Here is a 27,070-nt window from a genome sequence, read left to right as displayed (position 1 = left end):
TTTTTTTTCCCCTTCACAGATGCTGCCAGACCTGCTGAGCTTTTCCAGCAACTTTGTTTTTTGTTCTAGAGTACTGTGTATGGTTTTGGACTTTTTTTTTTATTTGACAAAAGAAATACTTGCATGAGAAGCAGTGCAGAGACAATTCGCTTAACTGATTCCTGGGATGTTGTGTAGGGTTCTCTTATGAGGGAAAGTTGAATATGTTGGGCCAATATCACTTGGAATTTAAAAGAATGAGAGGTGATCATATTGTAATGTGAGATCCTGAGGGGGCCTGATGGGGTAGATACCAGGAGGATGTTTTCTTTTGGGGAGACTAGAACTCGAATAAGAAGTCTGCTAAGATGGAAATGCGGTTACATTGTTTCTCTTATGAGTTAAGTCTGTGGAAAAGTTTTTTTTTTGCCCCAGAAAGTAATACATGCTGAATCGTTGAATATAGTCGACACTGAGTCGGATTATGGTTACCAAACCCTATGCAGGTCAATTGCATTACATGTTTTCAACTATTCAACTACACTGCAAATAAAGACTTGCACACACATAGCACCTTTTGTATAACTTTAAAACCGATGAAGTACTTTTGAGGTCATGTTAATGACGTAGGACATATTAAATCCAATCTGTGCATAACAAGCTTCCACACACTGAAACTAGACAATCTTATTTTAATGATGTTGATTGAGGGATATATTTCTCCAAGGACACCTTGGAGAAATTCCTTTGTCCATCTTTTGAGATAGTGCGTCTCAAATGGACAGTAGTTTGCATGGTGTTCTTTTTCTTCCAGTGTATGAGAGGAGTGTTGTGTTAGGATCCTGGGGCAACCTTGCAGCGTCACAGAGATGCTCCCCAATGACATTAATTCCACCCACACCATACTATTTATGAGAGAGGTGTGTGAAGGATTGATAGTGAGAAGCATGTGTACAGGATATTCTATCACTAATGTAGCAGTAAAATTAGAGCCGAGTATATCTCAGATTACTGTGTATAAATTTTATTTCATATTTTGTCTTCAAAAAATAAAGTTCTAAAGAAGACTTAATCTGGAAGACCTGGCTTATTCTTCCCCAATCTGTCTTGAATCCAAACACGTAGATATGGGCAGTAAACCACGTGACAAAAAAGAGGGGCGCTCCATGAGCACCTTCTCTTACAAGCAGAAACTTGTATCTGCTGGCTAATGAGGTCGAACCTTCATTCTAGAGTCGTTTTGATCAAGCTTCCTGAGACTATCAGCGAGATAGTCACCGGTATGTGGCAAGGACCAAAGACCCCATACCCATGACATGTAGGACCAACGTAGTGTACAAAATACCATGCAAGGCCTGCCAAAAACATTACATCAGCCAGACAGGAAGTGTATACCGGCCTAGAATGCTACTGAATGAGCCTTGCTAACAGTGTCTGTTATTTCCTTTTCATGTTAAAAGAGACTGCAGACTGTTATTTTTCATGGTTCATCAGTAACTTCTTTATCATTCTTTGAAATTCCTTGGATCTTCCAGACCCTTTTTGTATCTCGTTTTTGATTTGGCAGTTTGTTTATTTCCTGTAAAACTCTAAAGGGCGTGAAGAAACGTATTTGATAGACTGATGGAAAAACACCTGCAGACAGGTTAGCAATGGTTTGCTACATGGAGGGGTTGGGAGATTTTTTTACTTTATTCATTTTGTGCATGACGCTAACTGGGCCAGCACTTATTACCTATCTCTAATTGGCCTGGAGGGAATGGTGGTGAACTGCCTTCTTGAATCATTGCAGTCCATTTGCTGTAGGAACATATTCAGTGCTGTAGAATCCCTACAGTGTGGAAACAGGCCATTCAACCCCACAAGTCCACACCACCCCTCCGAAGAGCATCCCACCCAGACCCATTAACCTACCCCTGATTTCCCATGTCTAACCCACCTCACCTAAACATCCCTGGGCACTATGGGCAACTTGGCATGGCTAATCCATCTTTGGACTGTGGGAGGAAACCTGAGCACCCAGAGGAAACCCGCGCAGACTCCATATAGACAGTTGCCTTAATCTGAAAAATAGTGCTGAAAATACTCAGCATGTCCAGCAGCTGAAGAGTCATATTTAATTCAAAACATTAAATTTATTACTCTATATTCAAGTGCTGTCAAACCTGCTGAGCATTTCCATTCTTTTCAGTTTTTTTATGGCTGAAGCACGATTGATAATTGGATTTGACCTAGTGATACTGAAGAAACAGCAATATATTTCCAAGTCAGGATGGTATATGGCTTGGAGGGAAACTTGCAGGAGGTGGTGTTCTGTTGCCCTTGTCCTTCTTTATGTAGAGTTCATGGCTTTTGAAGGTGCGGTTGAGGAGCATTGGTGAGTCCCTGCAATGTATCTTGTAGATGGTACATACTGCTGTTACTGTGTGCTGGTGGCGAAGGATTCTGCTGAAGTATTCGTGTTGAGCATTCATTTGGGGTTTAAGGTTCTTGCAAAGATTTGTAACTCGGGTTGTGGGTGAGGTTGTTGAATTTCTCGCCGAGCTAGCTGGTTATAGTTCAGATATTTTGTCACCGTGCTGGGTAACATCAGTGCGACCTCTGATGAAGCAGTAATGTTCTACTCTGCTTAGTATTTATATGATCCGACCTGTCAAGGTGTTTCGTGTCACTTTGGGTTCCTTTTTTGTTTTTTTGCAAGGGTTTGTACACGGGGTCTAATTCTACATGTTTATTGATTTGCATTACGGGAGGAGAACCAGGCCTCGTGGAATTCCTATACGTGTCGATGGTTGGCTTGAGCTAGGATGGCCACATCGTCCAATTTAAATTGATGGCATTCATTGTCCAAGTGTACTGAAATGAGGGAAAGTTAGTCGTGTCGTTTTGCTGCTAGCTGATGTTTGAGCGAAGTCCGGGTGTGTTGCAGTGGGGTGTGGCCTATTTTAAATAGCATTTAAATGGCCCGGAATTTTGCAAGAAGGAGGAAGAGCACCTAATACAAGGTCTTCGCTATCGATGAATACCCCACCAACTTCATTTGCACGTGCCTACTAGATAGTCAATACCAAGATGATACAATACTCTGGCCACGCTACCGTATGTCAAGAACATCGGAACTGACAATGAGACCCCTAAGACCACGAGGAATCAGGATAACGCAAACCCACAGCCACACTGTGACACACACTCAAAAGGACCAAAGACCCCATACCCATGATGTGCAGGACCAACGTAGTGTACAAAATACTGTTCAAGGACTGCCAAAAACATTACATTGACCAGACAGGAAGGAAACTAGCCATCAGGATACGCGAACATCAGCTAGCAGCAAAACAACATGATGAACTTTCCCTCATTTCAGTACACTTAGACAATGAAGGCCATCAATTTAACTGGGACGATGTGACAATCCTAGCTCAAGCCAACAATAGACACACGGGAATTCCTAGAGGCCTGGTTCTCCACCCATAATGCAATCGATAAACATGTGGAATTAGACTCCATATACAAACCTTGCAAAAAAGAACCTGAAATGACACACAACCCCTCAACAGACCAGATCTCATAAATACTAAGTGGAGAAGAACAATATTGCTTCATCTGAGGCCGCATTGGTGGTGATTACCTAGCATGACGATGAAACATCTGTATGATAACCAGCCAGCTCAGTGAGCAAGTCAACAACCTCATTCATTTGGAATATAGTAAATTACATATTTTTCAAGAAATTTAGACTGATTTTAGCCAAAGTCTTCACTTTGCAAATTGCTACTGTATTCTGCATAGCACAGAAGCTGATCTCTGGCCCTTTTATTGCAACAAAGTCCTATTCACTTCAAACATGTACTTTAACGCAAGCACAGAATGCTGGAGAAACTCAACAGGTCTGGCAGCATCTGTGGAGAGAGAAACTGTGTTAACAGCATTTTCTGTGCTTGCTTCAGATTTGCTGCATCCAGAGTATTTTGCCTTTAGGTACTTTAATGCCACCTATATGAAAAGTTCAGAATGGTATAAGCCCGCTGGAAGATCCTATCTTGATACTGATTCCACAATGTACTGGATAAATTTTGGAAAGAGCTCATACCTCTTTAGCAACTTCCACTCCCACTGAATGTCACACATACTTTACAGCCAATGAAGAATTGTAAATATAGTACATAATGGCACCCCCATGAATAATGCATTCCTCATCTCCTGCTTCTTGTCAGCATTTCAAATGTTGCGTCTTGACCCCTGCAAAACATTAAAATGTAATTAAAACTCAAAAAGATGGTTATGGAATTGAACAGTAACACTTATTGGGCAATTCTACCTCTTCTTGAGGCCCACTTGTTCCGATTACTGCAGGTCTTACCAAGTAAGTGAAAGTTACTGAAAAGTTTATTTGTCTATTTGTGTGTTATCTTTGACTTATATTTTTGCTCTTTAAATTATTCCCCCCCTGTACCTGGAAGGAACAGCTTGTGTTTGTTGAATATCATTTCCTGAGGTTCTGACATTGAACCTGGTTTTATTTTGTAATCTTTGTAACAAATAACTGTTTCAACATATTCAGTGGTGGGTTCAAAAAATGACAGCCTCCTCATAGGAAAAGGAGGTGGATTATTATATCACCAGTTCTGTCGAGGGATCATCAGTAACTTCAGGCTCTCTCATATCCTGATAACTACTAAATATAATCAAATTGCTTACTCTCAAAGTTTCCAAAAGAACATACTTTCTGCATCTAACATTGCTTTAATGAGGTGCATTAATTTCAGTTTGTTGCATTGTCAAGCAGTGTGTTTGCTTGAGCCCCAGGACTATTGTGATGATTTATAGCAATATGTCTGGCAAGTAATTATATTTCTTTCCAGTTTTTAATCTCTACACAGTGAGATTTTTAAAGCTCATTTGGTATTGCATCAAAATAAAGTATAACATTTAACACTTATCAATGCTTTTGCTGATACTAATTCTTCAAATAGCCACTACTCTCATTTTTTAAATTTTATATCCCCATATTCCTTCATTCCCTTTTTGAAATATTTACCCAGTTTGTTTTTAAGCTACACATTTGCTGCCTCATTGTGATAATACATTCCATCTTCTGACTAATTTGTTTGAAAGCACTTCCGTTCACTCCCTTTGTCACCTTTTGGTGACAATCTTCAGTTCATGCTCCAATTCTTCAACCTGCAAAGCCAAATCTCTGTTGTACCTTTTTCTTCAGCACCTTCATCTCTGTCTGTGTGTAATGAGCCCATTTTTTAAAAAACATAGAAACAAGGAGCAGGAGCAGGCCATTCAGGCTATCAAACTGGCTCCACTATTCAGCATGATTATGGCTGATGCTCTAACTCAATGCCATGCTCCCACACTCCCTAAACTTCGTGACACCTTTTAACCTCTAGAAAGCTAAGGCTTTTTTGAAATATGTTCAGTGACTTCACCTCCACAACGTTCTGTCAAAGAGAATTCCACATATTCAGCACCTCTGAGTGAAAATCTTCCTCCTCATCTCAGTTCAAAATGGCCTACCCTATATCTGTGACTGTGACTTCTTGTTCTGGACACCCCTGCATCCGGTCTGTCTGTAGAATTATAGAAATCTACAGCTTTCAGTTCAGAAGAACATGCCTATATCAGAAGGGCACTTAGTTTGTAGATATTTCCAGGCTCAGAGTTTTGAAATCTCCAGGCTGTCAGAATTGAGTGATTAAAGGTCTACAGCTTTTTGTTAACCCATTACATCCATGCCAGTCAAATACAACCACCTAACTATACTAATCCAATTTTCCGGCCCTTGTAGCCTTGGCATTGCAAGTGCATATCTAAATGCTTAAATATTATGAGGGCTTCTGCCTCTATTACTGTTACAGGGAGTGAATTCCAAATTCCCACCGCCCTCTGGGTGAAAAAGTTTTTCCTTCCATCTCCTCTGAACCTTCTGCCCCTTACTTAAATCTGCATCCCCTGCTCATTGATCACTCCAAGGGGAAAATTTCCTTCCTGTCTACCCTATCTATACTCGTAATTTTTATGCATGCCAATCATGTCGTCTTTCAACCTCCTCAGTTCAGAAAATAACCCCAGTCTGTCAAATCTCTCTTCATAAGTGAAACTCTTCAGGCCAGGCAACATCCTGGTAAATTTTTCCTCTGCACCCTCTCCAGTGCAATCCTATCCCTCCTATAATGTAAATTCCAAAACTGCACACAATACTCTATCTGTGGCTTGACCAACATTTTTATACGGTTTCAGCATAACCTCCCTGCTCTTGAACTCTACCTCAACTGTTAAAGGCAAGTATGCCATAACCACTTTATCCACCCATTCTGATACCTTTTAAAGGACTGGTCTACACTCACTCCAAGATCTGTCTGATCCTTGGTGCTTCCCAAGGTTGTATTGTTCATCATGTATTCCCTTGCCTTGTTTGCCCTACCTTGCTCACATCTGGATTCAATTCTATTTGCCACTGATCAGCCTGTCTGTATTCTCTTATAGTCTAAGGCTATCCTCCTCATCATTTACCCCACCATCAATTTTTGTATCATCTGTGAACTTTCTGGTCCAGCCGTGTCATTACTATTCAATGAGATTCCCTTTCATTCTTCTAAGCTCCAGTGAATACAGGGCCAATCAATCCAATCTCCACATACGATAAAGCTGCTATCCCAGGAGTTAGTCTGCTGAATGTTCACCTCTCCCTCTATCATGCACATGTCATCAATCTCCACTGTAAGATTCTGCTCTGCTTTAAACAAATTGCAAACAGAACTCAAACATTATGTGCAGAAAAACAGTCAGGGGACATTATGCACACCCTTTGTACATCAACTGTTCCCAGTCTATCACCAGTTGAATAATATTCTGCCTATCTATTTTTCAAACCAAATTGGGCAACCCCACATTTATCCACATTATACTGCATCTGCTGTCTACATTTGCCCACCCGCTTTGAATAGTTATGGGTTTGGAAGGTGATGTCTTAGGAGCCTTGGTGAATTTGTGCAGTGCATCTTGTGGATCGTACACACTGCTGCTACTGACTGTCTGTGCTGGAGGGAGTGGATGTGGTGTCACTCAAGCAGGCTGCTTCGACCTGGATGGTATCAAGCTTCTCAGCGTTGGAGCTGCGCTCATCCAGGCAAATGGGGAGTATTCCATCACACTCCTGACTTGTCTACCACCTTCAAGGCATAAGTTTTGGAGAGTCAGAAGGTGAGTTATTTGCTGCAAGATTTCTAGCCTGTGACATGCTGCCGTAGCCACAGTATTTATAAAGCTAGCCCAATTCAGTTTCAGTTCAATGGTAACTACCAGGATATTGAGAGGGGGGATTCAGTGAAGGTAATGCCATTGAATATCAAGGAGAGACAATTTGATGCCTTGCCATTGAAAATACCTTAAATCATGTTATGTGGCCCTTTTTCAAATGGGATATGCTTCAAACAGATCTAGCAATGCAAGACTGATATCTCACGACATCAGTAGCAGCAGAATTGTGCTTCAACACAAAATGCAACCTCATTATGCATGCACAGTCTGAGGAAGGGTCATTGGACCTGAACGTTAATTCTGTTTTTTTCCTTCACAGATGCTGCCAGACCTGCTGAGCTTTTCCAGCAATTTCTGTTTTTGTTTCCTGATTTACAGCATCCACAGTTCGTTCTTTTTTTTGTTGTTAAATGAGCCACTTACTTTGGGCTAGACTATTTGGATTCATGTCTGGCAAAGGGTCCACATAGTTCCTGTCTCTATTCTAAATGGTTTAGAAATTCCCAAAACCCATATCCTTTAGAACTATTACTCCTATGAAGGAAGTCAGGCTTTTGTGATCCATGTCTTAGGTGAGTGACACACTTCCTGTCCTTCATTTTTCAGTTCCATTCCCATTCCCAGGGTTTATCATATATGAATTGATTTCCAGTGTTTTAAATAACCCCTTAACGATGAAATTTCTTGAAGAAAAATTAATCTTGTAAAATTTGGGCTGTGCAGATATCTTGATTTGAGGTGACCTTTCATTGCAAAGCTGCGGTGTCCTTTATTACTGATATTTTATTTATTCAGCTTTCAAAATGAAATGCATGTGAACTAATTTCTAAAGGTGTAAACTCTGTTCTGGACATGGGTCATGGAGCACTCTGTGGTTGTGGGAGGGTGCTGTGAGTGGGCACCTGATCTTTGGCTCCTTATCCTACTTTCCTAAGAGCTGATGTACAGTTTTGTAATACTCAGGATCAGCATTACCAATGAATCTCATTGGATCAATGGCACATCCTGAAAGTCTTGTGACACTGATAATGTTCCTACCTCTGGACTAAAAGCTCTAGGTTCAAATCTCAGTTCAGGATTTGTTGGCTATGGGACACAGTTCAAAATGCTGATCAGCAGCTGGTCACCATCTACTGTTTCCCCACTCTGAAGGGAAAGTGTGTGAAGGCATTTGGGGAAGAAGAATGGGATACTCAATTACTATAATCTGAAGAAGACCTAGACTATTTCATATTTCCTACAAAGTCTATATTAAGCCTGAAAGAGTAATCTTAATAGCTCCCATCCTCTGCATAATATTTTAAAGAATTGAATGAAAAATGTTTGGATGTACATTTTAACTTTATTGTCTCCCAGTGCTGTGCTTTGAAGCTTTATCACTCATTTTAACTTGTAATGTGCCCTGGGACGTTTCTGTCTATCTGCTTTCAAATGTAACTTACTGTAACCGCTACTGCAGTGTCCATCCTGTGCCTCAGTCTCATCTTTTGCAGCATGACTGAATCACAGAAGCTCATTGTGCCTGTACCATCTCTTCAAATGAGCATCATTACCTAATGTCAATCTCATGCTTTCTCCCCATATCCTTGCACATTATTTTTACCAAATTATCATCCAATGGTCACTTGAACGACCCTAATTACTCAGCAATCTTTTTTTTCACAGCACCCTTGTTTCTTTTGCAAATTACTTTCAACCTATGTGCTCCTTTTTTTTCTTTTATGAGTGGGAGCAGCTTCTCTATTTCCTCGCCATCCATCCTGCTTATGGTTTTGAGAACCTCCTATTAGATCTCCTCTCAGCCTTCTTCAGGTATTGGTAAAGTGGGGGTATAGTATTGCTGAGTTTTGCAGTTTGTGTTGGAGTATGATTCTGCTGGTATTAATGGTCCACAGTGTCTCATGGATGCTAGTCTTGAATTGCTCGATCTGTTGGAAGTCCTTCCCATTTAACAAGGTCCACATAATGCTATTTAAGGTATTCTCAATGTCCCATGGAGAACAGTCCCAACTTCTTAAATCTATCCTCATAACTGGAAATTGCTCATTCCTGAAACCATTTTTGTATAGTTGCTTCTGCACTCTCTCAAAGATGTTCACGTCCTTCCTATATTATGGCACCTACAACTGTGTACAACACACCAGCTGAGGTAGAGCAAATATCTTCTACAAATTCAACATCACCTGTGCTGAGGAAGGGTCACTGGACCCAAAACTTTAACTCCGATTTGACTTCACAGATGCTGCTAAACCTGCTGAGCTTTTCCAACAATTTCTGTCTTTTGTTTCTGACTTGCAGCATCCACAGTTCTTATGGATTTTATTCAACATCATCTCCTTGCTCTTGTCCTCCATGTCCCTATTAATAAAGTCAAGGATACTGGAAGCTTTATTTACTGCTGTCTCCATTTGTTCTCCCACCTTCAATGACCTCTGCATTATATACACCCAGGTCGCCCTACTCCTGCACTCCCTTTAGAATGATGCTCCCTATGTTATATTATCTTTCAACATTCTCCCCACCAAAGTGCATCATTTTGCACTTCTCTGCATTGAACCTCAACTGCTACCTGTCTGCCCACCCCCCACCAAATTGTCTATTTGAGTCAGAAAATTGTCGGTTCCAGTCCTGCTCTAAGGCGTGAGCACAAAAGCTAAGGCTAAAGCTGATGGATGAGATGTTAAACTGACTTTCCGCTGGTTTTAAATGATCCCATGGCTCTATTGCGAAGAGGAGGAAGGGAATTGTCCCTTTTGTCCTGATCATTATTTTATCCCTTGATCAATATTACAAAAGAAGAGATTCTCTGGTCTTTACAGCAAGATCTTTACTTTCTCTGCCCAAAGTCAGGTCCTTAATGATTATTCACTGAATAAAAATTGCAAAATGCTGAGTTTTTTTTTTACAATTGGTAGAATGAGGAGGCAGGCCTCCAGTCTGCCTCCGCCAAAACACGAATAATTCAGCTGGCATTACTTAGAGTCGCACTACTTCAACCGAGCAAATCAAACCCCTACAAAACAGTGAGATAACAAGGTGTAGAGCTGGATGAACACAGCAAGCCAAGCAGCAGAGGAGCAGGAAAGCTGACTTTTCAGGCCTAGACCCTTCTTCAGCAGCTTTCCTGCTCCTCTGATGCTGCTTGGCCTGCTGTGTTCATCCAGCTCTACACCTTGTTATCTCAGATTTTCCAGCATCGACAGTCCCCACTATCTCTGAATCAATTTTAACCCCCTACAAAACAGTGACTGGCTTTAAAGCACTTTGAGATGAACGATGTTCATGAAAGATACTATATATGTATGCAAATCTTTCATTCAAGTTCGACATGGAATTCTTTCATTCCCAAAACATTGCCTCAGGTTTAATACTGTTTTGTTATTGAACTGTAAAGGTTCCATTCTTGATGATTAGTGAGTTAGAGATTTGATTGAGGTTAGAGTGTGATTTTCCTCACAGCCTGCATTTTAACTTCTTTGTGCATGGAAGAGGCACAGAAGGGCAGAATTACCACTTAATGCCAACTAGCAATGAAGTACCTATAGGTCATATGACATGCACTCATGTCTTGTGTCTGTAACCAATCATTATAGTTTAAAATACTGCAGCCTTTGTTTCGTGTCAGCAAAATTCCCATCTGATTTTCACTTCCTATCCTGCTTGTGGGTTAGTTGATCATCTCACAGTCAAGTGTTATTCATAGCTCACTTATCTTCAGGCTCAGAAATGATCACTTTTTGAGATTATCCTTCCAGTCTCTAAATGTTCACATCATGTGTTATGTTCACATGACCAGAAGACCATAAAATGCATGTATGGACCTTGTGGTAACTGAAGAACACAGCCTGTTTTAACTAGAACAGACTTTGGATGACGTATCATGTGCCAAACGCAGGCAAATGGGACTAGTTCACTTTAGGAAACCGGGTCAGCATGGACAAGTTAGATTTCAGCTGCTCCTTCCTGGATCCAACTGACTTTCATGCTATCTAAGCAGGCTGCAAGGCCTCAGGAGCTGCATGAACCAAGGAAAGAGCCTTGTTCACAAATCCTCGTTCATCCCTTGCCATTATTGTTGACTTCAAAAGAACAGTTTGAAGCAACCCAGAAACCCTTTCTGGTTTCACTCCGGTGTTCAGGAGCATGAATTCCTTACACAAAACTGAGGTCTAGTGGCATTTTCCCACAAAGACACACTCATTTTAATTCATTCATTGGATGTTGGTGTCGCTAGCTGGGCTAGCATTTATTGCTCGTTTGTAGTTGTCTTTGAGAAGGTGGTGCTGAGTTGCCTTCTTGAACTGCTGCAGTCTTATGTGGAACTGCAGTGTCCGTTGTAGGACCTTCTACATGTTAACACTAACCAGCGGGGTGTTCTCCCTCTGATACCCATTGAGTCCAGTTTTATTTGGGCTCTATGATGTCAGATTCTGTCAAATTTAGCTTTGATATTAAGGGCAGTTACCTTCAGCTCACCTCTGGGGAACAGCTCTTTTTGTCTATATTTGAATTAACGCTATAAGGAGGTGAGGAGCAAGATGGATTCTGCCAGAGCCAATGTGAGCGTCTGAGAGCAGGCTAGTGCCTTGTAAGTGACTCTTAATAGTGCTGTTGATGACAGTTTGCATCACTTTACAGATAATTGAGGGTAGACTGTTGATGTGGTAGTTGACTGAATTGGATATGTCCTGCTTATTGTGCACAGGGTAGACCTGGGTAATTTTCCATCTTGATGGGTAGATGCCAGTGTTGTAGCTGTACTGGAATAGCATGGCTAGTTCTCAACAACAGACTGGAGGAGGTCCTGTCAGTTGCTTGTTGCTTCTGCTGTTTAGAATGCAAATAGTCCTGTGTTTTACTTTGACCAGGTTGACACCTCATTTTTAATCATGCCTGATGCCTGTCCTAACGTGCCCTCCTGACTGTTCATTGAACCAGGGTTGATTTCCCGGCTTGATGGTAATCGTAGACTCAGTGATATGGCAGGCCACGAGGTCACAAACAGTGGTTAAGTACAATTCTGCTGCTGCTGATGACCCACAGCACCTCATGGGAAAGTACTGATTTGAGTCTTTTGCGTTCAGAAATAAGGATGTCTTACTGCAGTTATATAGGGCTTTGGTGTGAGACTGCTTGGAATATTTCATGCAGTTTTGGCCTCCTTACCTAAAAATGGATATACTTGCCACAGAGGAAGTGAGGGGAAGGTTCACTAGGCTGACACCAGGGATGACAAGACTGTCCTAGAGGAGAGATTGGTTCGACTGGACCTGAATTTACTAGATTTTTGAAGTGGGGGGGATATCTGATTGGAGTGTATTGCATTCTAATAGGGCTGGACATACTAGATGCAGAGAGGATGTTTTTCCTGATTGGACAGAATGAAGTCTTAGGATATTGCGTAGACCATTTAGGACTGAGATGAAGAAAAATTTATTTTCTCAAAGAGTAGTGAACCTGTCACTAAATATATTCTAGAAAGGGAGAAATACACTTTCAAGGTTTAAAGGCATCAATGGGGCTGTTGAAAAAGCAGTTACATTGTATTAAGAGGAGGATCAGCCATGATGATACTGAATGACAGTCTTGAAGGGCTTCCTGGTCTGAGTTTCTCTCTAAATGCTTCTCTCTTTTGTGGGAACAGTGGGAGTGAGAGGATTTGGTGATGCAGGGGGAGGCATTTTCATGATAGGTAATCAGCAGGAGGTTTCCTTGCCTTATGAGAGTTAATGGGGTTTGGAGTCAATGCTGAGGACTCCCAAGGTAGTTCCCTTCTAAATGTATACACTGTACCGACACTTCAATAGGACAGGACTTACCTGGGGCTGCCAATGATGGAAGTCTTGAGCATAGACTGTCAAATTATGATTCTGTGAGAATGACTGTCAGGCTGTTGCTTGACTAGTCCCTAAGAAGCTCTCCCAATTTCTGGTGCCAAAGTTGGTACCAGGTCTCCTGCTTGGTTTTACTCCTATTAACTTTGTATTTAGCTTCTGCTGAGTGGCTCCTTCAGAGGACAGTTAAAAATCGCATCTAGGCTAGCTATTTTCCCGAAAATACATCAGTGAACCAGATGCGTTTTAATGACAATTCTGTTCTTCATTACCATCATCACTGAGACTAGGATTTTTTTTTATAAATTCTAGAATTATTAACCGAGTTTAAATTGCCCCAGCTACTGGAATGGGATTTGAACCAGTGATCCTAGGACATTTTAGGTCTGGATTACTCACACAATGACATTTTAACAATTCCATCATCTCCACATGTGGAGATACTAATTTACAAGCCAGGAGCAGGACTAGACCATTTCAGGCCCTCGAGCCTAATCTAGGCACATCTTCTATTTGTCTCTCTACTTCCCCCATCACTAATCACTTTGACCCTGGAAGACTGGCTCTGTGTCAGTTGGAGCACTGTCTTTTTGTCTTGTGTCAAGAGTTTGCAGGGCCTATTTCTCAGGTTTGGAGATCTTGTTTTGAGAGCATTCTCCAAAACTTAAATCCTGAGACTTAGTCCAATGACAGCTAACTGACTTTACTCTTTTTGTGTGTGACATTCATAGAATGGTTTCAGCATGAGACCATTTGTGCTGTTATGTCTTTGACTTTACTGCTGGGACAAATGGTGCAGGTTCTATAAAGAAGGAGCTAATTCACTTCACTAGATTACCAAAATACCCCGGCCCTCAGTGACTATTTGGAGACAGCTTAATGCTTAAACATTAAATGTTTTATTATACTGGCTGCCATGTCATTAAACTATGTGGAGAAGAATTTTATTGAATCAATTTATCCTACATGCTTATTTTCTTTGCTGTCCGAGGCCATTGAATGAGTTTATAGAGTGATCAACCCTGAAGGAGACTGTTCAGACCATTGTATCTGTGTTTGCTGTTTGAACAAACTATCTCATTAATCTCACTTCTGTTTAATCTTCCGTTGATCTTCTTTACTCTAGAGATAACAACCTCAGCTTCCTCAGTGTCATGACCAAGTAGAATCAAACTTGCATAAACATATAACATATAAAATAATATTAGAAAAGTGATTAGATTATTTTTGATATTCTGAAGATAAAGTAGCAATCAATATGTCACTTGGAACATTCTTGACAGTAATGTTCTTCTACTAGTTAGTGTGTAACCAGCCTGTCTCCAGACAGATGGCATTAGTTAAGCTCTGCTGTCCTAGCACAGTGATTGAAATGGAACGATGTTGCTGCAGATGGTGGCACTAAAATGAGAAGCACATGTCCCCGTTTGCACTATTCACTTCTGAGACTGAGAGAAAAATTTTGGACTGAAGCCAGGAGCTAACTGGGAGGTTGTTCACACTTTACATGATACAGTTAGGGACTTGATAATAGAAAGTTACTGTAAGGTTGCACAAATGTGAAACGTGTCTTTGGATCTGTACGTTGTGAATTTCAGTGGAGGAGCATCATTTGGTTACTCTACAACCGGTATACCTTTCAGACTTAAACAGAGTTAATAGCAATTTTGTTTTCTGGCTTCATGGGTATATGCCCAGATGTGAATAAATTAACTTGTCACAATGATTACGTGAGCTGGGCCAGTATTGTCCATCCCTAACTGCCCTTGAGAAAGTGTTGAAAGTTGCCTTCAAAGAACCACTGTAGACAGTTGATGTAGGGAGCCACATGGGAATTTGAGGATTTTGATCCATCAACACTGAAGGAATAACAATATATTTCCAAGTGAAGATGGTGAGTAGCTTTGAGAAGAATTTGCAGGGAGTGGTGTTCCCATGTATTTGTTGCCCTTGTCCTTCTAAACGGAAGTAGTCATGAGTTTGGAAGGTTGTGACTGAGGAGCCTTAGCAAAATCCTGCAGTGTAGCTTGTAGATGATACGCACTGCTGCTACTGAGTATCAGTGGTGGAGGGAGTGGATGTTGTGCCAAAGAAACTCTTTGTCCTGTTTGCTAGTAAGCTTTGTCAGTGTTGATTGATTGTTGATTGTGCAAAAAGATTTAACCATTTTCTCTCAGAAGTTCCTTTGTCAATGCTTGGGCATGTTTTCTTATTTTGATATAAGCAGCCTACTTATTTTAAAATGAATTTTCTTGGTAAATCCATTGCCCATTTCTTAGACTCATAGACTTTTACAGTATACAAGGAGGCTCTTTGGCACATTCTGTGCCAATCTGTACAGATCTGATGACACATGCTATGCCAACATGTGTGAATCTCTGAAACTGAAACAAAAACAAAGTTGCTGGAAAAGCTCAGCAGGTCCGGAAGCATCTGTGGAGGAGAAAACAGAGTTAACGTTTCAGGTCCGGTGACACTTCCTCCGAACATGTGAATCTCTACTGCTTAAATGTTAAGAGTTTCTGATTCAAAAACTTTCAGGTTGTGAGATATAGGCTCCCACCACCCTCTTTTTGACAAAGACTTTTTCCTCAACCCTCCTCATAGCCTTCTACCTCTTCCAATCCACCCTATCCAAACTCCTCATAATCCTATACACCTCTACCAGGTCCCTCTCTAACTTCACTACTCCAAGGTAAACTGCCCCAGCCTCTCCAACCTTTCTTCACAGCTCAGGCAACATCCTGGTAAATCTCCTCCACTGCAATAAAAATAAAGCGGTTGCTGGAAATCTGAAACAAGAACAAAGTGCTGGAGAAACTCAGCATTTGTAGAGGAAAAGAAGAGTTAATGTCTTGAGTCAGCTGAAGGATCATTGGACTCGGAAAGTTAACAGAGCAATTAGTACAATTACAGAGATAATAGGAACTGCCGATGCTGGAGAATCTGAGATAACAAGGTGTAGAGCTGGGTGAACACAGCAGGCCAAGCAGCTTCAGAGGAGCAGGAACTGGTTTTCTGAAGAAGGGTCTAGACCCGAAATGTCAGCTTTCCTGCTCCTCTGACGCTGCTTGGCCTGCTGTGTTCATCCAGCTCTACACCTTGTTATCTTAGTACAATCACAGTATTCCTACAATGTGCTGACCAGAACTGAAATCAGTATTCCAGTTGTGGCCTAACCAGTATGTTATACATTTCCAGCATAATCTCCTTGGTCTTGTATTTTGTGCTTCAACTGATGAAGACGAGCATCCCATGTGCTGCCTTACTCAGTTTTATCTACATGGCCTGCTACCTTTGGAGATCTGAAGGGGAGCAGGAATTGAGTGGGACGGTTGGTGCGAGTGCCTAAGAGCAAAAAACCAAGTGAGTGCTAATGGTGGTAAAGGAGAATTTGAGATGTGAAATGGGTGTGAAAAGGAGACAGGCAGAAGTCACATGACACCAAGTGAAGTCACTTGACGAAGGAGTAGCGCTCTGAAAGTTTGATTTCAAATAAACCTGTTGGACTGTAACCTGATGTTGTGTGACTTCTGACCTTGTCCACCCCAGTCCAACACTGGCATCTCCACATCATGAAAAGAAGACTGTAAACTGCCTAAGCAAGAAATGAGGTGTTCCCCAAGCTTGTGCTGAGCTTTGTTGGAACACTGCAGCAGGTCCAAGACAGATATGTTAGAATGGGAGCTAGATGGTTTATTAAAATGGCAAGCACCTGGGAGCTCAGGCTTATTCCTACTGCCAGAGGAGAGGTGTTCTGCAAAGTAATCTTGCAGTCTTGTTTTGATTTTTGCCAATTTAAAGGAATGAGTAGCGAATACAGGAATTCCTGCCATCTCCAGTAGGATGCCACCACCAAACGTATTCTCCCCTCTCTCTGCTGCCAACATTTCAAAGGGACTGTTCTCTCTGTGTCACCCTGGGTCCACTCCCTCATCACTCCAAACACATCCTCATCCCTCCACTCCCCTACCCCCATGGCACTTTCCTATTTAATCACAGAAGATGTAAGCTTGCCCTTTTACCACCCCCTTCCTCACTGTCCAAGATCCTTCCAGGTGGAGCAACATTTCACTTTCATTGTAGTCTACTTTATTTGCTGCTCACAATGTGGTCTCCTTTTACACTGGCGAGACCAAATATAGATTGTTGCCCACTTCTCAATCCTCCTCCCCCGCTGTAGAGTGTAAAATCCATCATTTCCAGCTACCTTGAGTTCAGAAGAAGATATTACAGACTCAGTGTTCACTCTGATCCTTTCTTCAGAGGTGTTGCCACACTTGCTAAGTCTCTCCAGGACTCTGACTGTATGTGCACATTGTTGCATAAACCAGGGCATAGTGGAATTCAGTGTGATGAGCAATGAATGTGCAGCTCGCTCTACATCTCTTTCGTATTATTTCCTTTGCATTAAAGTCAAAGGAAATAAAAATTGAGAGATAAATCTTTACAGGATTCAACATTTGCTGATTCATCACCACCACCCATTTTATCAATTGCTCAAGTACAGATCTATCTCCATGAGTAATAAGACTAAACACACAGGGAGGAGTTCTGACTGTTGCTAAAAACATTAAGTTAGTACAACCCAATCTGGTAGGATGATAGTTTTTTTTATACCAAGAGAAATGCAATTGGGGGTAACTGGAAGAGTTTAGCAGCAGCTGCAGTCGCTTCACATTCCTACTCGTACCAGAGAAGATTGTGCTGTATTTAGAAATCTTCCTGTTGCACCTGCTAGGCTATATGTAAAGATTAAGAATGTTTTACTGAACTAGGAGCATTAATTAGAGAGTTAAATACAGAGCTGGGCTTCACAATTTGCAGCTGTTAAAAGAAAAACCCCTGAGAGTGGACTCGAGATCTCATTCGAACTGAGGAATCCTGCCCTCCTTTGTTGGAATGAGCCCTTTCATCATTCTGTTGAGAACAGGTGGTGACGAGCTGCATTTAGAGTTTTAAGTATTTTACTGAGCCCAGTGGAACACACAACTGCCTGACTCAACATATTTTTCATTCGGCTGCCGAAAAACCAAAGTTTTGATTATGAATATGTGTTCATTTAGAGCTCCATCCATGTTTAATTGAGTCAATTGTGTGACTGTCATTGTTACCAATAACAGAGGGTGGGTCTATCTTGGATGTTGGGAGACCCCAGTGAATCTCCATAAAAATCCTGATGATTTTGGGATGGTTCAGTTTTTGTTTTGTGCTATTGTTGGCTCTGACTGGACACTGTTCATCAGAGCTTCTACGCGGGGTACCTAAAGCGATTGCAGAGGACACAGACTGGTGAGGATTTGGTTCCCATTCCTGAAGGAAAGTTGATGCAAATGCCATTTTTTGTTTGAGGGGAAGCTAATTGAAAGGTGGATGGTGGTATGTTTGGAAGGCAAGTTAGGAAATGAGAGGGGGAGGAGTCTTGTTTAAAATATAGTCACTCATCCAGACTAGTTGGGCAGGCTGGGCTGTTTCATTGCTCCAAATTCTCTGAATCCTGTTCTACCTGTCAACAAGATCCACCACCTATTCTGAAGTGAAGAGTTTTCTGATCCACCTACTCCCTTTTAATCAGCAGACATACCTGGGCAAATGAAATTCTCCCAGTGATTGCATGATCTGATGGAACAATGTGTATCAGTGATAATTTACCAAATGTCTGATTTGCAATTCCTGGTCAGCTAGCATTTAGCTGTTTACTGACCTTTCATCTGTCAATGTTAACTGACTACAAATATGTTGAGTGATATGGAGAAAATTACAAAATAATTGTTAACTTAAATTTTACAAAGAGACATTGTGCAGTCTACATCCTATTTTAGTTAATGTAATCTTCAAAGTAAGAAATGGATTTGATTTGAGATTTCCCATTTTTAAGGTAATAAAAAATATGAACAGACAATTACAGTATTTATACTAACATCGTCTGTAAATTATAAGCAATTTTATTTAAATATACTCATGAACATATAAGAATTTTCTTTTTATTTATTCATTCACAGCATGCCTCTGTCTAGGATGATATTTATTACCTATCCTTAACTACCCTTGAGCTGGCTTCTTGAACCTTTGTAATTTTCCACTAGAGATTTGAAACAGTTGAGTGGCTTTACTGCAGGGCAGTTGAGAGTCAACACATTACTGTGGGCCTGGAGTCACATGTAGGCCAGCCCAGGTGAGAATGGCAAATTTCCTTCCCTAAATTGCATTAGTGAACCAGGTGCAGCTCGTAGTGGTTATTAATGATAGCACTTTGTAAAAAAAAAGAGTTCAGTTTATTTGATTTGAATCAAATTATTTAGCTGACGTGATGGGAATTGAACTCATCACTCGATTATTATAGTAAGTCTCTAGCTCACTCTGTCAGTAGTGTAACTACTTTGCTATCGTGAAATTATTATCCTGAGTTTTAAAAAAAATTGAATGAATATTGTTCAGCAATGAAAGTGGCATTTGTGACCCATCTAGTGAAATCAGAAAGACCTACTGAATTTCAAAAAAAAATTGAGAAGTGAATCTGTGCATCCAGCTGTTGCAAAGGTAATCAAGTCATTTTAATAAGTAAACCAACAAATGGGGATGTCAGAATAAATGACAAGATAAACACTGCTCTTTGAGTAATATGAAATTAAGCCATTGTATGCTTCAACAATACAGCATATAATTTGTTTGGTTATGTTCTTAAACACCAGACTTCATAAAGTTCATTTCACTCTTAATATTACCAAAACACCATCAATTTGGTGACTAGTACTGACTTTTACTTGCATGATTAGGAAGGAGCTTCTTCATTAGATTGTAATTTTACTGGGCTTAAAAAGGGAGGTGGTGAACAGAGAACTTGGATTTTTTTGGGGGTGAGGAAAAGGAAGAGGGTCAAAATATTCTGCAGTTTCAGGGTTCTGTGACCTTCTGGAGGACAACTGAGGTTTTTATGCTGATTTAAATACAGAAGTGGCTGCACAATCTCAGCAGGTCTGGTGGCATCTGTGGAGAGAAAGCAGAGTTAACGTTTCAAATCCAATGACCCTTCTTCAAAACCTATGTGCTGATTTGTCTGGTACCTTTTTTGTCTCTAATCGTGTGACCAAGAAACCTTTGTGTGTGTTGTTCTATGCTGGAGGTTGTGGTTTACAGTGCTCATTTATCACGAGGATTTCTTCGACTGCAACATCTGTGCTGATATCAAGATCCTACAAAAAGACAGTTGTTCTTCCAACTCTCTCTTCTACATGGCTCTGAAATTAGAATTACTTGTAGAAACCACTTAAAGGCCCTTGAAAAAAACCATCAATGCTGTTTGAGATGGATTCTTCACATCACCTGGGAGGACAGGCAGCCAATAGCATCAGCACTGAGGCCTTGATCATCTAAAACCAACTCCGCTGGGCCAGCCATGTGCTTAGGATGCCCAAGTCCCAATTGCCAAAGAAAACCCTCTTCCCCCAGCTTGAAGAAAATACTGGAACAAGAGGAAAACAAAGGAAGCATTCCAAAGACCTCCTGAAGGTTTCCCTCGAGAAATGCAACATAAATGTCAACACGTGGAGACTTTTCTTTCAGGGGGAAAGAAAAAAATGACTTGGAAGAAGCTCCTGTATGAAGGGGCACAATTCCTTGAGTAAACCTGTCAGCAATAGAAAGTATGGAAAAGGAATACCAACAGTCATGAAGTCAAGGACTAATTACATCTCTCAAACAACTACCAAATATGTGGTTGGAGGTGCAACTCTAGGATCAGGCTCGTCAGCCATACAAGGACCCACAGAACCATGACCAATGACATGGAATTTTCTAGGTGGACTATCATGCTCGTTAGTAAGTGATGGTCAATGACAAAGACCCCGATACCCCTTTTGAGTGACCCCGGCCATCGAGAACACACTTCCTGCATCTACCCTGTCTAATCTTGTTAGAGGCTATAGATTTTTATGAGATCATAGAGTAGGTTTGAGGGGTTGAATGGCCTACTCCTCCTGTGTTTGCACTAACCAGTTTCCCATTTGGTTATTTCTTGGGCCCATGTCTCATTCTACTGAATGTTCCATTAGGGTACAATTATGCAGTACCCTAATAACCAGCAGGTTCTTAAAGTCTACACAATGGCATCTTCTGTGGTCATGTATAAGATAATACATTCTAAAGTGATAGATTCTAAAAAAATCCTCTCTGATGTGCAGAGTGATTTGTGGAATGTCTTTTTACGAAAATACCAAGTTAATGTACAGCAGAGATAGTAGGAACTGCTGATGCTGGAGAATCTGAGATAACACTGTGTAGAGCTGGATGAACACAGCAGGCCAAGCAGCATCAGGGAAGGAGGAAAGCTGATGTTTCGGGTCAAGACCCGTCTTCAGAAAGCAGTATAAAGATTAGAATTGAATTGAACCTATTTCCGAGAAGTTGAGGAAAACTTAGGACTGTGTTTTGAAAATATTTGGTGTATGTCATGGTCCCATTGCAGATGGGTCCGTGAGGGGCCTAACTTGCCTTGTTAGCATTGATTACATGTTCAATTGGACTTGACCCAGCTCTGTACAATAATACCTATTTCTACTTCTTTGCCCTCTACAAATTGATCACTTTTATCATTTGGGGGGGGGGGAGAAAATGCTAACATTAAAAAGAATCTTCCCCAGTTTCTGCTGAGCAGTGAGTGTGTAACTATCTCCTTTCAATTTCCTTCTGTTAGAGGTTATTTCATTCCTCAGTTTATTAATAAAATTACCTGAAAACCGATTCAAAAGCAGCTGGAAGGTGAAGCTCAAGGCAGAAAGTGCAAAAGAAGGGAAGTTATGGTGAACCGTTTTTAAAACCAACACTAATTTTGGCCTTTACTCAACCACACTTCATGAAGATATTGAAGAGAATTCTGGAAAGATTCTTTAATAGTTCCAGGGATGAGGAACAAGTCACATTGACTGGGACTGTTTGTTAGAGAAGAGAAAATAAAGTAAATCAGGTATTCAAAATCATGAGATGTCTGAACAGACTGTTCCCGTTAGTGGAATGGTCAAGAACCAGAGGTCACAGCTCTGAAAGAGCTAGAGGTGATGTGAGGAAAGCAGTTTTACACAGTGAGTGGTTGGTTCTGGAATGAACCACGTGAGTGTGGCAGAGGCAGATTCATTTGAGGCCATCAGGAGGGATTTGGATAATTATGGGGAAGGCGATGGCTATGTGGTATTATCACTAGACTATTAATCCAGAGACCCAGGTAATGTTCTGGGGATCTGGGTTTGAATCTTGCCATGGCATATGGTGGAATTTGAATCCCATTTAAAAAAACAAACTGGGTTTAAGAATCTACTGATCACCATGAAATCGTTGTCAATTGTTGGAAAAACCCATCTGGTTCACTAATGTCCTTTTTAGGGAAAGGAAATCTGCCATCCTCACTGGTCTGGCCTACATATACACCAGACCCACAGCAAATTGGTTGACTCTCGGTTGCCCTCTGAAATAGCCTAGCAAGCCATTCGGTTGTACCAATCGCTATAAAGTCTCAAAGAAATGAAGCCGGATGGATCACCTGGCATTGACCCGGCACCAGAAAAGGCAATGACAGAAACAGCCTTGTTGACTCCGCAAAATCTAAGATCTAAGGACTAGTGCCAAAATAGTCTCACAGACTAGTCATGCAACAGCCTGATATAGTCATAGTCATGGATAAGGTGAATAACCAAGGCCTTCTCCCCAGGAAAGTGGAGTCCAAAACTAAAGGGCATAGGTTTAAGGGAAACTTTTTTTGCACCAGAAAGTTCTACATGTATGGAGTGAGCTGCCAGAGAAACTGGTAGAAGCTGGTACAATTACAACATTTAAAAGGCATCTGGATGGGTACATGGATAGGAAGGGTTTAGAGGGATATGGGCCAAATGCTGGCAAATGGGACTACATTAATTCAGTATATCTGGTTGGCATGGATGAGTTGGATCAAAGAGTCTGCTTTCATGCTGTATGGCTCTATGACTCACTTCACAGAATCGTACCTTACAGACAATGTCCCAGACGCCTCCATCAATATCCTGGGTGGTCACTAGGACTTTAAACTAGTGAGTTGGGGGGAAGGGAAAGGGAAAATGACAGGGGGTATGATGGTAAATAAAAAGGTAAGCAGCAGGTTAGCATGTGTGCAGGAGGGTTTAAATGCAAGGCAGACTATGAAAGAAGCAAAAAGGAAGGATAACTCAGGAGATATTATTAGAGATGTTGGAAATCATGAGGGTAAGAAAGCTAGCATAAAGGCACTTTACCTGAATGCTCGTAGCATTCGTAACAAGGTTGATGAGTTAACGGCACAAATCATCGCGAATGAATATGATTTGGTAGCCATTACAGAGACATGGTTACAGGATGGTCACTGGGAGTTAAATATCCAAGGGTACCAGACTATTCGGAAGGACAGACAGGAAGGTAAGGGAGGTGGTGTAGCCCTGATATTTAAGGACGCCATCAGGGCGGTGCTGAGAAATGATATAGGTTCTATGGAGAATGAGGTTGAATCCATTTGGGTGGAAATTAGAAATTCTAAGAGGAAAAAGTCACTGATAGGCGTAGTCTATAGGCCACTAAATAATAACATCACATTGGGGCGGGCAATAAACAAAGAAATAACTAATGCCTGTAAAAATGGTACGGCAATTATCATAGGGGATTTTAACCTACATGTAGATTGGTCGAACCAGCTCGGTCAGGGTAGCCTTGAGGAGGAATTCGTTGAGTGTATCCGTGATAGTTTTCTGGAACAGGATTTAATGGAACCAACACGGGAGCAAGCTATCCTAGACCTGGTCCTGTGTAATGAGACAGGAATAATTAATGACCTCATAGTTAGGGATCCTCTTGGAAGGAGTGATCACAGTATAGTTGAATTTAGAATACAGATGGAGAGTGTGAAGATAAAATCCATTACTAGGGTCCTGTGCTTGAACAAGGGGAACTACAATACAATGAGGGAGGACTTGGCTAAAGGAGATTGGAAACAAAGATTTTATGGTGGGACAGTTGACAAGCAGTGGAGGACTTCCAAAGCAATCTTTCAAAGTGCTCAGCAAAAGTATATTCCAATGAAAAGGAAGGACTGTAAGAAAAGGGGTAATCTGCCATGGGTGTCTAAAGAAATAAGGGAGGCTATCAAATTGAAAGGGAAGGCATACAAAGTGGCCAAAAACAGCATGAAACTAGAAGATTGGGAAAACTTTAAAGGTCAACAGAAAGCCACAAAAAGAACTATAAAGAAAAGTAAGATAGAACATGAGAAAAAACTAGCACAGAATATAAAGACAGATAGGAAATGGTTCTATAAATATATAAAACGAAAAAGAGTGGCTAAAGTAAACATTGGCCCTTTAGAGCATGAGAAGGGGAATTTAGTTATGGGATATGATGAAATGGCCAAGGCATTGAACAGGTATTTTGTATCGGTCTTCACAGTGGAAGACACTAATAACATGCCAGTAATAGACAAAGAGACGAAGGTAGGTGAGGACCTGGAAACAATCATAATTACGGAAGAGGTAGTGTTGGGCAAGCTAATGGAGCTAAGGATTGATAAGTCTCCTGGCCCTGATGGAATGCATCCCAGGGTACTAAAAGAGATGGCGGGAGAAATAGCAGGTGCACTGGTGGTAATTTTCCAAAATTCGCTGGAGTCTGGGGCAGTCCCAGCAGATTGGAAAACAGCAAATGTGACGCCACTATTTAAAAAGGGAAGTATAGACCGGTTAGCTTAACCTCTGTAGTGGGGAAGATGCTTGAGTCTGTTATCAAGGAAGAAATAGCAAGGCATCTTGATAGAAATTGTCCCGTTGGGCAGACGCAGCATGGGTTCATGAAGGACAGGTCATGCTTGACAAATCTTTTGGAATTCTATGAAGACATTACGAGCGAGGTGGACAATGGGGACCCAGTGGATGTGGTGTACCTAGACTTCCAAAAGGCCTCCGACAAGGTGCTGCACAAGAGGCTACTGCATAAGATAAGGATGCATGGCATTAAGGGTAAAGTATTAGCATGGATAGAGGATTGGTTGACTAACAGGAAGCAAAAAGAGTGGGGATAAATGAGTTCTATTCTAGCTGGCAGTCAGTGACTAGTGGTGTGCCTCAGGGGATCGGTGTTAGGACCGCAATTATTTACAATTTATATAGATGATTTGGCGCTGGGGACCACGTGTAGGGTGTCAAAGTTTGCAGATGACACTAAGATGAGTGGCAAAGCAAAGTGTGCAGAGGACTGTGAAACTTTGCAGAGGAACATAGATACATTGAGTGAGTGGGCAAAGGTCTGGCAGATGGAATACAATGTAGATAAATGTGAAGTCATACATTTTGGTAGGAGTACTATTAAAAAGGATTATTACTTGAATGGTAAAAAGTTGCAGCATGCTGCTGTGCAGAGGGACCTGGGTGTCCTTGTGCATGAATCACAGAAGTTAGGTCTGCAGGTACAACAAGTAATTAGGAAGGCAAATGGAATTTTGTCCTTCATTGCTAAAGGGATTGAAATAAAAAGCAGAGAGGTTATGTTGCAGCTGTACAAGGTGCTGGTGAGGCCACACCTGGAGTACTGTGTGCAGTTTTGGTCTCCTTACTTGAGAAAGGACGTACTGGCACTGGAGGGGGGTGCAAAGGAGGTTCACTAGGTTGATTCCGGAGTTGAGGGGGTTGGCTTATGAGGAGAGACTGAGTAGATTGGGATTATATTCATTGGAATTCAGAAGATTGAGGGGGGATCTTATAGAAACATATAAAATTATGAAGGGAATAGATAAGATAGAAGTAGAGAGGATGTTTCCACTGGCAGGTGAAGCTAGGACAAGAGGGCATAGCCTCAAGATTAGAGGGAGCAGATTTAGGACTGAACTGAGAAGGAATTTCTTCACCCAGAGGGTTGTTAATCTATGGAATTCCTTGCCCAGTGAAGTAGTTGATGCTACTTCAGTAAACGCTTGTCAAAAAAAAAAGATTTTTTTTGAACAATAAAGGAATTAAGGGATACGGTGAGAATGCGGGTAAGTGGATCTGAGTCCACGAAAAGATCAGCCATGATCTTATTGAATGGCGGAGCAGGCTCGAAGGGCCAGACGGCCTACTCCTGCTCCTAGTTCTTATGTTCTTATCCTGTCTCACCAGCATGACAGACCTAGCAGAGGTGGCAGCACAGTGGTGTACAGGAGGGAGGGAGTTGCCCTGGGGCCTTCAACATTGAGTCCAGAGTCAATGAAGTCTCATGGCTTCAGGTTCAATGTGGGCAAGGAAACCTCCTGCTGATTACCAACGCCCCTCATCTGATGAATTGGTATGCCTCCATGTTGAACAACACGTGGAGGAAGCATTGAGGATGGCAAGGGCACAAAATGTACTCTGGGTGGGGGACTTCAATGTCCACCACCAAGAGTGGCTCGGCAGCAGTATTACTGATCGAGCTGGTTGGGTCCTAAAGGACATAGCTGCTCGACTGGGTCTGCAGCAGGTGGTGAGGGAACCAACAACGGAAACACATACTTAATCACATCCTTACTAATCTACCAGTTGCAGATGTATCTGTCCATGACAGTATCGGTAAGAGTGACCACCGCACAGTCCTTGTGGAGATGAAGTCCCGCCTTCACGTTGAGAGTAACCTCCATCGTATTGTGTGGCACTGTCACCGTGCTAAATGAGACACAGTCTTCCAACAGATCTAGCAACTCCAGACTGGGCATCCATGAGGCACTGTGGGCTATCAACAGCAGCAGAATTGTACTCCAGCACAATCTGTAACCTCATGGCCCAGCATATTCCCCCACTCAACCATTACCATCAAGCCGGGGGATCAACCCTGGTTCAATGGAGAGTGCAGGAGGGCATGCCAGGAGCAGCACCAGGCATACCTGAAGATGAGGTATCAACCTGGTGAAGCCACCAAACAGCAAAAGCAGCAAGTGGTAGACAGAGCTAAGCTCTGCAGTTCTGCCACATCCAGTTGTGAATGGTGGTGGACAA

At 41.6% G+C, this 27,070-nt stretch overlaps 1 protein-coding gene across 1 annotated transcript in view; it reads left to right on the top strand.

Annotated features, from left to right (window-relative positions):
* The window catches only part of dapk2b (death-associated protein kinase 2b), a 110,361-nt gene that overhangs the window by 28,141 nt on the left and 55,150 nt on the right, over positions 1-27,070 (top strand). The gene's annotated exons all lie outside the window — the stretch shown is intronic.

This window comes from Rhincodon typus, chromosome 36, assembly GCF_021869965.1.
Source record: "Rhincodon typus isolate 14 chromosome 36, sRhiTyp1.1, whole genome shotgun sequence".
NCBI classification, from domain to species: domain Eukaryota; kingdom Metazoa; phylum Chordata; class Chondrichthyes; order Orectolobiformes; family Rhincodontidae; genus Rhincodon; species Rhincodon typus.
Note: the sequence above shows the minus strand (reverse complement) of the source record. Positions and strands in the feature narration are given on the sequence as shown.